The following is a 14,841-nucleotide window of genomic DNA, read 5'->3' as shown; positions in this document are numbered from 1 at the left end:
TTCCTCCGACATACTTCCTCGGCTTTCTCCAGCTTTCTTGTATTTTTCTTTTTCTTGCTTATGTAGTAGGCTTCGACGTAGGCTGATTCCAGCTCTTCATTGTACGCTGTACTATCTCTTCTTCATGATAATAATGGAAATTTCTTTACTTGTTTTGAGTACCGTTTCTTTGACAACACTGTTTCTTGAATGGGTGTGCCCTATGTGTGTGTTTCTTCGAGAGTATCTAGAGCCGAATGGCTTGAAGCATAACTCAACTAACTCCAATTTATCAACACTACCAGGCATTACGTCGATAATTCATAATAAATGAAACTTAAGAAAACTAACCGAGATATCAGTTGGATATTCTGTGATAAGCGCGTGAATATCGTCCAAGGCTGATGATTTCTAAGCAATCCATCTGAGCAATCGACTGGGATATAGGGGGTTCCAGTGATTTCTTCATTGTACTTGGTTTCCCCATAGGCTTGGGTCCGAGGACCATGCAAGGCCTTGGTTCTGTCCATTACTTTTAAGATGTCTTCATCTTTGTACTTGGTTTCCCCACAGGCTTGGGTCCGAGGACCATCCAAGGCCTTGGTTCTGTCCATTACTTTTAAGATGTCTTCATCTTTGTACTTGGTTTCCCCACAGGCTTGGGTCCGAGGACCATGCAAGGCCTTGGTTCTGTCCATTACTTTTAAGATGTCTTCATCTTTGTACTTGGTTTCCCCACAGGCTTGGGTCCGAGGACCATGCAAGGCCTTAGTTCTGTCCATTACTTTTAAGATGTCTTCATCTTTGTACTTGGTTTCCCCACAGGCTTAGGTCCGAGGACCATGCAAGGCCTTGGTTCTGTCCATTACTTTTAAGATGTCTTCTTTGTACTTGGTTTCCCCACAGGCTTGGGTCCGAGGACCATGCAAGGCCTTGGTTCTGTCCATTACTTTTAGGATGTCTTCATCTTTGTACTTGGTTTCCCCACAGGCTTGGGTCCGAGGACCATGCAAGACCTTGGTTCTGTCCATTACTTTTAAGATGTCTTCTTTGTACTTGGTTTCCCCACAGGCTTGGGTCCGAGGACCATGCAAGGCCTTGGTTCTGTCCATTACTTTTAGGATGTCTTCATCTTTGTACTTGGTTTCCCCACAGGCTTGGGTCCGAGGACCATGCAAGGCCTTGGTTCTGTCCATTACTTTTAAGATGTCTTCTTTGTACTTGGTTTCCCCACAGGCTTGGGTCCGAGGACCATGCAATGCCTTGGTTCTGTCCATTACTTTTAAGATGTCTTCATCTTTGTACTTGGTTTCCCCACAGGCTTGGGTCCGAGGACCATGCAAGGCCTTGGTTCTGTCCATTACTTTTAAGATGTCTTCTTTGTACTTGGTTTCCCCACAGGCTTGGGTCCGAGGACCATGCAAGGCCTTGGTTCTGTCCATTACTTTTAGGATGTCTTCATCTTTGTACTTGGTTTCCCCACAGGCTTGGGTCCGAGGACCATGCAAGGCCTTGGTTCTGTCCATTACTTTTAAGATGTCTTCATCTTTGTACTTGGTTTCCCCACAGGCTTGGGTCCGAGGACCATGCAAGGCCTTGGTTCTGTCCATTACTTTTAAGATGTCTTCTTTGTACTTGGTTTCCCCACAGGCTTGGGTCCGAGGACCATGCAAGGCCTTGGTTCTGTCCATTACTTTTAGGATGTCTTCATCTTTGTACTTGGTTTCCCCACAGGCTTGGGTCCGAGGACCATGCAAGGCCTTGGTTCTGTCCATTACTTTTAGGATGTCTTCATCTTTGTACTTGGTTTCCCCACAGGCTTGGGTCCGAGGACCATGCAAGGCCTTGGTTCTGTCCATTACTTTTAAGATGTCTTCTTTGTACTTGGTTTCCCCACAGGCTTGGGTCCGAGGACCATGCAAGGCCTTGGTTCTGTCCATTACTTTTAGGATGTCTTCATCTTTGTACTTGGTTTCCCCACAGGCTTGGGTCCGAGGACCATGCAAGGCCTTGGTTCTGTCCATTACTTTTAAGATGTCTTCTTTGGCGTCTTTTCTCTATATTGATTTATCTTTCGAAGGTCAGCCCCTAGGCCAGGGAGGGAGGAGCAGGTTCGAGGCCGCAAGCCCCTAGAGCTGTCCGCTCCGTTGGCAGTGTAAGGCGTAGCCCCCAGCGGAGGCTTATGGCGGAGCAGTAACTGTACGTCGCCGGAGATGGGAAAAACTCGTGAATCTCCGGCTATTGGAGAGCTGACTCATGCACCACCCGTGCCAACGCACAAGCCTTTCCCACAGACGGCGCCAATTGTAGGGACACAAAATCTGTAACAGCCCAGCGACGATGTTGGGCTCATACACGGAAAGTCCCTCACAATAATATTTGTAGAGAGTGGGGTTAAAAAGCCAGCGTTGGATCACAGGATGGCGTTTTGGGCCGGACTTTAGATGAACCAACATGAGATAAAGCTTTGGGCTGGATATTCAGGCCCTTCGATCTTGCATTGAGGAGGATCCGGCTCCTCGGATACCGTCCGAGGAGCAGTGGTGTTGTCCTCGATTGCCCGTCGGCGGATCTTTTAGGTGATGTCCGGCGTATATTCTTCAGACATTCTTTTTCATCAAGTTCTTTTTCAGGAGCTCCATTGGAGAGTCTTCTTCTTGGTCACATAACATTTTCTTTTATACTAGCCTACGTTCGTCGTCCTTCGTCCACGTGTAGGGTCGATCTTTCCAGGGCAGATATCTGTCCCATCAGTCTAATCCCTGAATTGTGGGAGATGGTCCATAAAGCCTAAAAATCCGGCTCTGTCTGGGGCGAGGTCATGTCAATGAAGGATATTTAAAGACTATTTCCATGAGATATTTTCTGATCTTTCAAGTCTGCCTGTATCCCATTCTTGTCAATGGGGTTCTGGGCTTTCCGAGGACTGAGCGGTCCTCGGACGTACCTTTGAACCACACCGGGCTCTCTATTTTTGGGCTTGGGCCCTGGCCTCCTTTAGTTTGGTGACCTGTGGACTCCCCATAAGCGAGCGAGCCGGGCCCATAGACTGTTGGGCCCCACAACACCTAAAAACAATAATTTTAAAAACACAAAACTAAATTTGTTAGCAAAAGGCCTAGTGATATGTACATTTGTATATTGTAGTAGAACAAAAAATTGGTTTAGAATCACTTATCTTAATTAGCATCTAATTATCCAAGGAGCATCCCTAGAGTAAAGAAAGAGCATCATTCTATTGAATTTAATTGGCTATGCATGAATATTCTTGAAAAAAATGAGCAATTACTGTTCCACTCATGGAGGGAGGTAGTCTTGGACATTGTCCCCCTAATTATTTAAAAAAAAAATTACTAGTATATATATAGGTACTAATTTTAACAATTTTGTTCTATAAAATTACACTTTGCCCCCTTAATAATATCATTGATTCTTTTAAGAATAATGCTATAGTTACAAAAAATTTTATAACATTTTTACAAATTGTTGAGATAGTAAATTCTTATTGATTTGTATTTAGGCCCACCACTTTTTTAGCTACCAATAACCACTGACCACATTAACAATTTGTAAAAAAAAAAAAATTGTAACTCTAGCATTTTCCTCCTTTTAAAGGCCTAAAAAATATTTATATGTCTAAAATCTAGAACAAAGTATACATGCTCAAATAAATTAGCCCAACAACAAAAATAAATAATAGTAAAATTAAAAATAATTAAACTCAATCAACCAATTTTCCCAAAAAAAACTACCCAAGTGTTGACATTCTTTAGCTGCTGCGGAGGTGAGCTCTTGGAGTTCATCTGTGAGGTACATGATGAAGTTACTAGCCAAGCCACAGAATGTGAATCGCTCTGCCACTTCAACAACTGCAAAACGAAGTAAAAAGAATCAATAACCAAGTTTTAAGCATAAGTTGAAGTTTTGAGAGTAGCTACTTAATTAAGAGGAGGAATTAAATTGATTGTCTTTGCTTACAGATGATGAAAATGGCAGCATTCCATCCACCTTTGGACTGTTTTCAAGGGATGAAGAGCTTCTTGGTATCCTCAAGGCCATTATCTATCATTTCTAAAGTTAAAGAGCTAGCTCTCTATGAAAGTTAGGTGCAAAGATAAAGGACTTGGACTAATGACATGCCTAGGCACTGAAATAATTTATTTCATAATTAAGATTTTATTTTCTATAATCTAACATTGTACATAATGCTAACTGCCCAGTATTTAAAATTTCAAATGATGTGACATTAACTAGATATATTTTTTCTATTTATAATATTTAATCTGAATTATGAAATGAATCAATTTCAAAAGAAAGGATCCTAATTTCTTTCCCAATACATATTATTCAATTTTAGTTGCCATTTTGGAACTTTAGAGGTCAAGGGAATTGCAATCTAGTCAAAAAAAGGGGGGTGATTTGTTTTTTTTTTGGGGGGGGGGGGGGGAATCAGAAAAAAGAAAATATTATGCTGGGGTATTTACATAATGATACTCTGCCATTTTTTTTTTTTTTTTTTATCTACTGTTGGCCTCCTCTTCCATTCATGGGCTTGGGCCCAGCTGTATGCTCTTGGTGAGCCAATGCTAGATTTTTGGTGGGGCGTAACTGTCTAATTTTTGTTGGCTGGTTTCATCATCTTTGTGGGCTATATTAATGACAGTTTTTTTTTTGGATTATTGCATGGGCCCAAATTAAGCCAAGTTCATATATTGATTTTGTCAAATACATAGTCCACATTTACAAGTTGTAGGCTTGAATTACTGATATATGGGCCTTAGGCTTTTTTAATTTGTTGCCCAAAAATGCTCTTAACAAAGGTCTAAAAGGGAGGACGAGGTGGAGAAATAGCTTATCATTGCAGAAAGCAGTGAACCTAAACAATTAGAAAATGAACCAGATTGATGTAATAGTGGTCAATTAGACATGTCATAAATCCTATGAGTGACTGAAGTGCCACAAATAATGTGTACCTAACCATGGAGCTGAGCATCTGGGGTTTTATCAGATTCCATTTGATAACCGAAATAATTATCAAATAAAGACATTACGAAATGGTCTGAAGCTCTACTTATATTATTTTTTATTTTTGTTTGATGCTACTGTATTAATAGTCCACTTCATCCATTCTCCCTAATGTTTCTGGAAAAAAAAATTAAGAAAGAATGAAAAATTTCCCTATGACTATCAAAGAGCCCAACTATTTAGTTCAAATTCCGTAGTCAACTAAGTAACTAAAGATGCACACAAAAACATATTTAGTATTTACTGATATACATTAAACAGTAAAGGAAAATATTCTTTCAAAGATCTTCAATTTTTTTTCACATTATATAAGCATTCAAACACATACATATTTACTGGTTTATCTTCTTTTCTTTTCTTTTTCTTTTTTTCTTTTTTATTTGAGGAAAAGCCCTAGGGATAGGGCATATTATTAATCAATCAGACTAAGATCAAAGTTGTAAACATCAAGAATGTCAAAAGAAACAGACTCCATCCAAACATGAAAAGAATTACAACTTGCGAGCCTATAAGCCACACAATTAATTTGCCTTTTAACATGGCGAAAGAAAACATTTCTAAGTGAAGAACTAAGTAACTTAATGTCTTGTATTATATGCCATACTTCAGAGTAGAGCATATTTTCACCATTGATTGAGTTGATAATGATTTTTGAATCTCCTTGCACTACCAAACTCTCAAAACCCAGCTCCTTAGCAAACCATTGGTTGCTATCTCTAAAGCATATCCCTACTATACATTTTATTTTACTCTTTGTAATCTGGTTTTTTATTCTAATTTATAATAAAAACCACTCATTCCACTAAGAATGGGATGGCGATTTCTATTTGTTAATTAACCTACTAATATAGCATGCCCCTCTAGTCTTAAAATTCTCCATTATGGGTGCTCGTTATAACCCACTTTTCTTCGTTGGTTTTTTCAGCCTACTCAACCTTTTTGTAGACAAAGCGCATAGCAATGCATGCATAAGCACACAAATTCAAAGCACTCAACCCCGCTAGAACCCAGTAGTAATCAAGGTGTGCACGATTAAGATTGTTAGCAAGCCATTTATCACCATGCCTTGACCTAATTTCATGCACAATAGACACAATAGCATTGCTCATGAAGCTCCCAACTCCAACCATACTAATATATGCTGCAGCTCCCATACTTCGCAGTGCTTCTGGCATTTGATCATAGAACAATTCTTGGAGTCCCACAATTGCGAATGCATCAGAGAAACCATAAATCATGTATTGTGGAAGTAGCCACCAAACTGTCATTGGAATTGTTGCTTTAGTTTTATCCATGAGGTTATATTCTTTCGCAATGCTGACCCTTTTGGCTTCTACTAGAGCTGACACAACCATGTTGAGTATGGATAGAAATAGTCCAACTCCTATTCTTTGTAGCACTGTAATGCCTGATGGATGTCCTGTAAATTTTCTGGCTATTGGAACAAAAATTTGATCATAGAATGGAACGGCGAATAAGACTGTGATGCCTACAAGGGCTTGAAGTGATCCTGGGCGAATATGTAAGCGTCCTATTGATCGGATCATTGTACTACCTTGAATGGTGTAGTAGGTGTGAAGTTAAGCTTGGACTACAGTGAACATTATACAACTAAACCATATGGGGATGAGGCGGAGAACAAGCTTTACTTCTTGAACTTGATTTAGTGAGCATAGCCTCCAAGGATTTCTGGTTTTGCTCGATGCATCAGTGTTGTCAATGATCATTGCCTTGTCCAAAAACCTGCATTTTTCAGATAGTAATAGTTAAGAATCTGCTTAAGAATAAGCTAATTAAGTCACATACATCAAGAATAAGGCAAGTCCATTACTAAGTTCTATGCTTTGATACTATGTTAAGAAAAAGAGAGAAGTAGAAAAAAATTCTATATTTATAGGCACACATTATGAGTATTGAGTGATGTGCAGAAACAGAAGTGTTGCACGAGTGATTATCAAAAGAAGAAAAAAAAAAAGAGTTTCACGAGTAATAATACTAAAATTCATCAAAAAGGGTAATGATACTAGATTTTAATTAGATTCTCAATTTTGCATCATGTATTCTATCTAATTTTTAATTTTTCTACCAAGTGAATTAAATGGGACACGTGGCGCAAAATTGAGAATCTAATTAAAATCATCCTTACAACTAGATCAATCACTACACACATAATAGCTTAAACCTATCAAAGTTTGCAGGAGACCTATAAATTTTAATGGTGTTCTTTTTTCTGATGATATCATCTTCTCCTCTCATGCCACCATCCCTGAATGTACCACCCTTCTTAATATTTCACAAACTTCTGCAACATCTCGGGTCAGATTTGTAGTAAAGAAAAATCCAAAATTTTCTTCTCTTGGAACACCCTTCCTCAAACACAACAAGACATTGCTGCCCACCTTCAAATGCCAATAGTTACTAATCTAAGAAAATACTTGGGCATGCCCTTGCTAACAACCAGGAGAGCTAACAGTCTCTTCACCCCCTCTTGTGGACAGAATTAATAATCAAATCCGTAACTGGCAAGCGAAGCTTATATCTCAAGCTGGTAGAATTACTCTTATTAAGTCTATCCTCTCACCCTTAGCCTACTTCCTGATGCAAACCACTCTTTTACTTGTAAGGCATCTCATATCAAATAGAAAAAATCAATCCATGGCTTCCTTTGGATAGATACTACTAAGATATTTTTGGACTAGCAATTTTCTTACCACTACTTCTAAAAATGGCTCACATTCCTGGAAAGCTCTTCTAAAAGGACGAGAATTATTAACAAAAGGCCTTAAATGGGTTATTATAGGAAATTCTATATGACACATGCCCCAACTTTTTGCTACAACGCCTCTTCTGGGATTTCATGGGTTTTGTCTCATCTCGTGGAGTTTTCTGCAAATAAAGCTTTAGCTACTCTGTTTTAATTGTGTCATGAAGTCCAGGTGTTGTTGTTGTTAGTGTTTAAATTAGTGTTTTGTCTTGTATGTTGGGTTTAGTCTGTCTTGTAAGTTACTGCTCTTTTAGTAGGTAGTATGAACTTCAATAAATTCTCGTTTATGCACCCAAAAAAAAAATGTCAAGCAAAGCAAGGATGGCTAGATATGAAAAGAAAATAGTTTCGCCTCCGTCTAGGATTACACAGAAGCTGATTAGACGGGAGAGACCTTCTGCTGGATGGATGGAACTGAATACCAACGGATCCGCCTCAGAAACATTGGGTGATCGGGTTTTCTAGAAACGTTGGGAGAGCCTCGAGTTTTTTTGCCAAGCTTTTGGCCCTACGGGATGGGCTTACTATTTGTCTTGCAAGAAACTTCCTTCTTGTGGAAGTTGAAATTGATGCTAAAGCTATAGTAGTTATGTAACATATGTTTACTAATACCAGCAACTTCAACTTAGCTAACTCTCCTCTTGTGGATGATTGCAAGCACCTAGCATCCCAATTCCTCCAGATTCGTATTAAGCACTGCTTCCGTGAAACTAATAGATATGCTGATAGCCTTGCTAGGATGGGATCTCAGCGAAATTTAGATTTCCTTTTATTTGATAGTCTGCTTGTGGACATAGAGCTAGTTTTTAATTCGGATTTTAATGGTATAAATCTTAACACGTTTTGCCCTGGAGACGTTGTTTCTATTTAGCTTTTAATTTAAGTATCCTTTTTACCACCAAAAAAAAAAAATTAGTTTCAGTTATTCGCATAAATTAAGCAAGAGTCAATTTTATTACTTCAAATTGCTTGAAAGATAGATGGTTAACCTAATTAATTTGGGTGGATGAAAGCTACATTTTAACAAGCATGTCGAACCACCGAGGGTGGTTGGTCTAGTGGTCATGGGCTCACTCCTAAAGGTTTGGGAGGTGGCGGTCCCAAATTCAAATCCCACAATGAGAAGCGTCTGGGAAATAATTCTATGCTCTCGGCTCATGCTCACTAGCGTCCTCAATGAGGCTGGGTGCACAACTATGGCTCATCTGGATCTTCTACTCCCGCAAGCGCAGGTCCAGCAAGTAGAGTGTCACTATGGTCATGCCCAGGTAGAAGACGTCAACTCAGATCGCCCCCTCTACCCATTTTTTGTTCATCAAAAAAAAAAAAAAAAGCATGTAGAATAATGGGATATACTTACTAATTCTAGTAATCTTATTTACAAAAAGAAATTTTCATCAAAAAAAAATTACAAAAAGAAATAGACTTGTTCTAGCTAAGTATGGGAAAAAAAGAAGAAAAAGAAAAGAAAAATAAATAGACTTATTCTAATTTTTGTGGATGAAAGCCACAATTTAATAGCTTCATCGAAAAAGAAGATAGAAAAGAAAGCTACATTTTAACAAGAATGTTAAATAGTGAGAGATACCTTGCTGGTTCTAATAATGCAAAATACTATAATAGATTTATTATATTCTAGCTAAGTAGCTAGAAGTATTTTCTTTTCTTTTGCTAAGTAGCTAGTAGTCAGGGGCTAAGCCACGTTGCCCCTTGGGGGGGGGGGGGGGGGGGGGGGGCCGTGGCCCCTGCAAAAAACAAAAAAAAATGTCCACCAGCCTATGTAGAAATTTTAATTGGACCCCCCTTCCATTTCTGTTCAATTCACTCCTAGGCCCCAGCATGCTCCAGTTTCAATTGTAGGCCTCTTTTATCTTCTAATAAAACAAAGCATGGCCCCCTTATATTTAAATACCCAAAGGCACTACCAAACAAAATAACATATTATCACCCATTCTAAATCTCAAAATCAAAACTCTTTCTTTTGCTATTCTTTTTAGAGAGGTACTACCTCTACAAAATTTTTATTATATTTTTACAAATCATAAGTGGTTAGTTGTTATTGATTCAAATTTGAACCTAATACTAGGATTACTTTTTTACTCCAACAATAACAATTAGTAACAACCTGCCACTTAGGATTTGTTACAAAAATGTTATGAAAATATTGTAGACATATTATTTCACTTCTTTTTTTTTTTTCTTCTTGTCTTCTGTGTACATGTCACTGCCCACTCCACTAGTACCAGCAGCCCCCAAACAAAACAAAACTTCAGCTTAGCCCTCCTTTCAAACTTAGTCCTCACGATCTCAACAAAAAAAAAAACCTGACCATTATTTTCTTTCTTCTTTCTTTCTTAAAATAAATCATTTAGAATGTGAGTTTTTAGTTTTCTTTTCTTTCTTCAGCACTACACCTTCATCTCTTTTTTTAGTGTTTTTTTTTTTTTTTTTTCCTTCTTCTCAACTATATACACTTACTTAAATATTTACATGCACTTTAATTGTTCATAGATTTTTAGAGAAATATATGATTGAAGGCATGGGGAGGTATGAATAACATCCATATAATTAAAAATAGGAATGATGATAGGTTGACTGTTTAAATTATAGTGGAAATTTTGTTTTTTTTTCTTAAGTACGAATAACATCCATATAATTAAGTAAAAATTTCTAATTAAGAGTTTATTTTTTAAGTTCTTTTCAGGTTAATTTTTGAGTCATATTCTTAAAGTTTAAAGAATTATGAGTAAACGAAAAACAATTGATGCATTCTTTAAAAAAAAAAATGTTAGCAATTCAGAATTTAGGACACCTATGGCTGTAAAAACAAATGTGGCTATAGAAATAAATGTTGATACTTCAATGCTTAATGAACACCCTTCTAAATGTTCAAGAATTCAATCTGAAGAGATAGATCGTGATCTAGGATCACGTAAACAAATATGTGAATTTCCTATCAACAAACAAAATGAATCCGATGAGCTTATCTCAAAGAAGGTCCATATCAACCTAAAAATATAGACTGTCCATACAACAATGATAATCATCGTTGTCAAAAATCGGCCCCCCCATGTAAAAAATCCTAGCTACGCCCCTGCTAGTAGTATATGAATATTGGAAAATAATTATTTAGTATAAAACTGTAAAAGACGAATAAATGGTTTACTTTACCCGACTAATTTGGTGGATAAAAGCTACATTTTAGCAAACATATTAGATAATGGGAGAGAAAGTACTGGTTCTGGTACTGTTATGTACAAAGGAATAGGTAAATTCAAATTCTAGTTAATTAGTAGCTTGTAGAAAATGAATAATAGGAAATAATTAGTTAGTAAAACACACGAATTAGTCGTTCACTGTTATTTGATTTCAAATTGGATCAAAGGGTAAAGTATATAAAATATATATATATATATATAAGGTAAAGTATGTAAAAACACGTATTAGTCATTCACTGTTATTTTGTCTTATTTATAAGATAAATTTATCAAAGATATTATTTTGTTAATAACCTTTGAATTTAATGTAAGTATGTAACTATTACTAGGATTGGCAACGGGTCGGGTTCGGGCCGGGTTTTTTCATATCCGGACCCGATCCGCGGGTCTATCTCAGAAATCCGAACCCGGCCCGTTTATTAAACGGGTTTTTTTCTTTACCCCAAACCCGCCCCGTCGAGCCTCCATGGGCCCCGCGGGCCCCGTCCCTCATGCCCAGCCAAGCCCAAAATCAGAAACACAAACTTCGATCTACGATTTTCCGGCCCAAAATCACAAACACAAACAGAAATCCAAACACGATCACAAACATAAACACAGAAATCCTAAACACAAATTTTGGATCTATGATTTTCCCTTTCAAAATCACAATCACAAACACAAACTCATATTGAGAATTTGAGACGAACTGAACCCAGAAAAAAAAAAAAAAGAAAAAAAAAAAGAAAAAGATGGAGATCGAAGTGGAGCGAGGCCGTGAGGCCATGGGCGAGGAAGATGAGAGGGGAAGACTGAAGAGGGCTGTGCGACAGTGAGATCGGCGATAGTGAGGCCGAACGTAGTTGAGACTTGAGAGAGTAGAGAGTTGTAGGCTTGTGATAGTGTGGCGACAGTGTGAGATCGGCGACAGACTGCCTGTGCTTGATTGCTTGTGGCCGTGTGAGACAGTGAGTGAGAGAGCTGAGACAGTGATTGAGTGCATGAGATAGTGAGCTGGAGATGTGAGGCTGAGGCGTGAGGCTAAGGGGATGAAATGAAAATTAGATCAGATTATGATTTATGAGAGGCGGCTGGGGTAGGGAAAATGGGAAGTAGGGTTTTCATTACAGCTATATATATAAGGGGGTTTTTTTGTAATTTTGGGATAACCGGATCATAAACGGGTCGGGTTTCGGGTCGGGTTCGGGTTTTTATTTAAAAACCCGAACCCGACCCGGACCCACTTCGGGTTTTTTTTTAAAAACCCATATTCGACCCTATTCTTTATCGGACCGGGTAAAATCCGGCCCATTAGGGTCGGACCGGGTCGGGTATCCGCGGATCGGATTTAAATTGCCATCCCTAACTATTACCAGGTATGGTGCCATTTTGTAAAACATTTAGTCCCACATTCCTACTATTGAGAGTTAGGGTCTATTTGGATTTACTTATTTTGTTGAAACTTAAAATTTTTTGCAGAAGGTACTGTAGATAAAGGTAAAAGTTAGCTGAAATAGTACAGTGAGACCTATAAATAGTACCAAAAAGTACAATGAGACTCATGAATAGTAACAAAAATAAGTTGAATAGTAAAATAAACTGCCAAATTTCATCCATGCCAAACGCACACTTAGAGGAGGAAACTATATATCCTTTCACTAGTCAAAAGATAATCAAACGGCGGATGAACTAATTAAATTCAACTCGCATTTCTTCCTCCCATAATAATAAAATGACTGATGTGTTCATAAGTTCAAGAACCGCTAAATATGTGTGTAACTTATCAATATATAAAAAATCAAACGCCACTGATCCACAACAAACTTACTAGTAATATAGGTCAAAATCACCAATGAAAATTTTGCACTTAATTTAAACTTGGCATGTACCTGAATTGTTTAGTATGAGCCAAAGTTTGAGCTAATGCTGGTTGAGCCTTCACATAGACCTTAGTTATATTCTCTCCATTAAAAACACCCAAAACATTATGCTTATCATTCAAGCGACACTTGCGTGCTGCCACCACAAACAACTGCACCATCTTGGTGAATGGACTCCCAATGGGACCCTGCTTCCTATACCTCTTAATTCCCAAGAGAAATATTGCCAATGACACTCCCAACATTGATGCCATTATTCCAAACCCTGCCACCAAACCAATATAGTCCTGCACCAAATTATAAAGTTTTTGCAACTTGGAATTTTTCGTAGTTAATTACTAACTAGGACTTGATATGGGGTAAAGACAACAACAATAAAAGAGAGAGAGAAAAAAAATTGTATATACTAGAGCATCCATAGCAGATGTTGCAAAAATTATGCCATTTTCCCACACCAAAGGCCTACTTTATTATTTTACCACATCATTTTACAACGTCTCATTTATCAGATCTTTTATAATTCAATCCTATACATTAAAATATTATTTACTACACATTAAAATAATATATTATCCCCTCCCCCATTATCATCAACAACAGCGACAACAACCCACACGGCAGATCAACTGCCACAACCCACAACCACCAGCCACCCCCACAGATCAACCACCAACCACCAATATCAGCCACTGCTACCAAAAGAAAACTCAAACAAACACTACAACCAATATCAGCCCCTACACCAAAAATTAAAACAAACAACCACCAAAAAAGAGAAAGAGATCGGCGAGATCGGAGCGGCGATGACGACGGCGATGATCGGAGTGGCCTCACCCATGCCGCTTGCGCCAAAATACCCATGAACACCGACCAATCTCAACACCAATTCAGCCCAAGCCAAAATACCCATCACCCACAACCGATTCAACCCAAGCCCCAACCGATTCAAGCCACGGCTCCACCACTGAAACACCAACTACCATCGGAACTGAAACCCAAACGACTGAAGAGGGAGAGACAACTAAAACCCAAAACCAATCTCAAACACAATCTCCACCAAGACCCATACCCAAAACTGATCTCCACCATGAAACCCAGCCAACACCCAAACAACCACCACCAATCTGAACCCAACAACCATTGAAACAACCCACCACTTTAAACCCAATAACCACCAATTTCAGCTTGTGATAATGGCCACCTTGCCTTGAAGCTTATTGTTTGAAGATGTGGAGTGTGTCATTTTGTTCTTTCTCTGTTGAGGGAGGAGCTGGGTCTGATGTGAGAAGGAGCTGGGTCTAATGTGGGAAGAGAGAAAAAATCAATACCAGAAGTGAAAGGAGAGAGAAAACCGAATAAAAAACAATATTTCGGTTTACCATTTCTGTCCATACCGTTGCAAATTTGCAACGGTACGGATAGAAATGGTATAATTTTGGCACATATACCATATCTGATGGAAGGTATTTTTTGTGTTTGGTGTGGCAAATGTGCCAAATATTTGGCATTTGGCACATTTGCCACATCTACTGTGGGTGCTATATAAACAAAAATAAAAGGGAAGCCGCATGCATGTCAAGTTGATCAATATATTACTGTAAATTTAAATTTAGTATACATTTATACCTTTGATCCCTTGGTGAAAATTTTGATTCCATCCCTAGTCTTAATTATTAAAGAATGGATTCGGATAGAATAATGACAAAAAAAAAATGGTAACTATCTCAATCTATCTATGATGATCTATATTCTATCTTATAGCTTTGGGATTAGAGCTTTGTTATTCTTATTGTAGTAGTAGTAATGATCTTGGAATATAAATAAATAATTGCAATACAAGTTTCAATTGTTTAAATTTACAATAAGTATAGGGACATAATAGTATAATTAGTTATGATTAATGCATAATATAAGTGTTACGTCAATGTTAGAATCAACAAAAGTAATGTTGTCCTAATTAATCATAACTAACCCATACCAACAATTGTATAAAAAA

General features: G+C 38.0%; 1 pseudogene; it reads right to left on the bottom strand.

Annotated features, from left to right (window-relative positions):
- Positions 1 to 5,930: 5,930 nt before the first annotated feature.
- LOC126722543 (protein NRT1/ PTR FAMILY 5.4-like) lies at positions 5,931 to 13,986 on the bottom strand (annotated as a pseudogene).
- Positions 13,987 to 14,841: the final 855 nt, after the last annotated feature.

The sequence above is a fragment of the Quercus robur genome, chromosome 4 (genome assembly GCF_932294415.1).
Source record: "Quercus robur chromosome 4, dhQueRobu3.1, whole genome shotgun sequence".
Taxonomy (NCBI): Eukaryota; Viridiplantae; Streptophyta; class Magnoliopsida; order Fagales; family Fagaceae; genus Quercus; species Quercus robur.
This window is presented reverse-complemented; position numbering and strand designations above follow the sequence as displayed.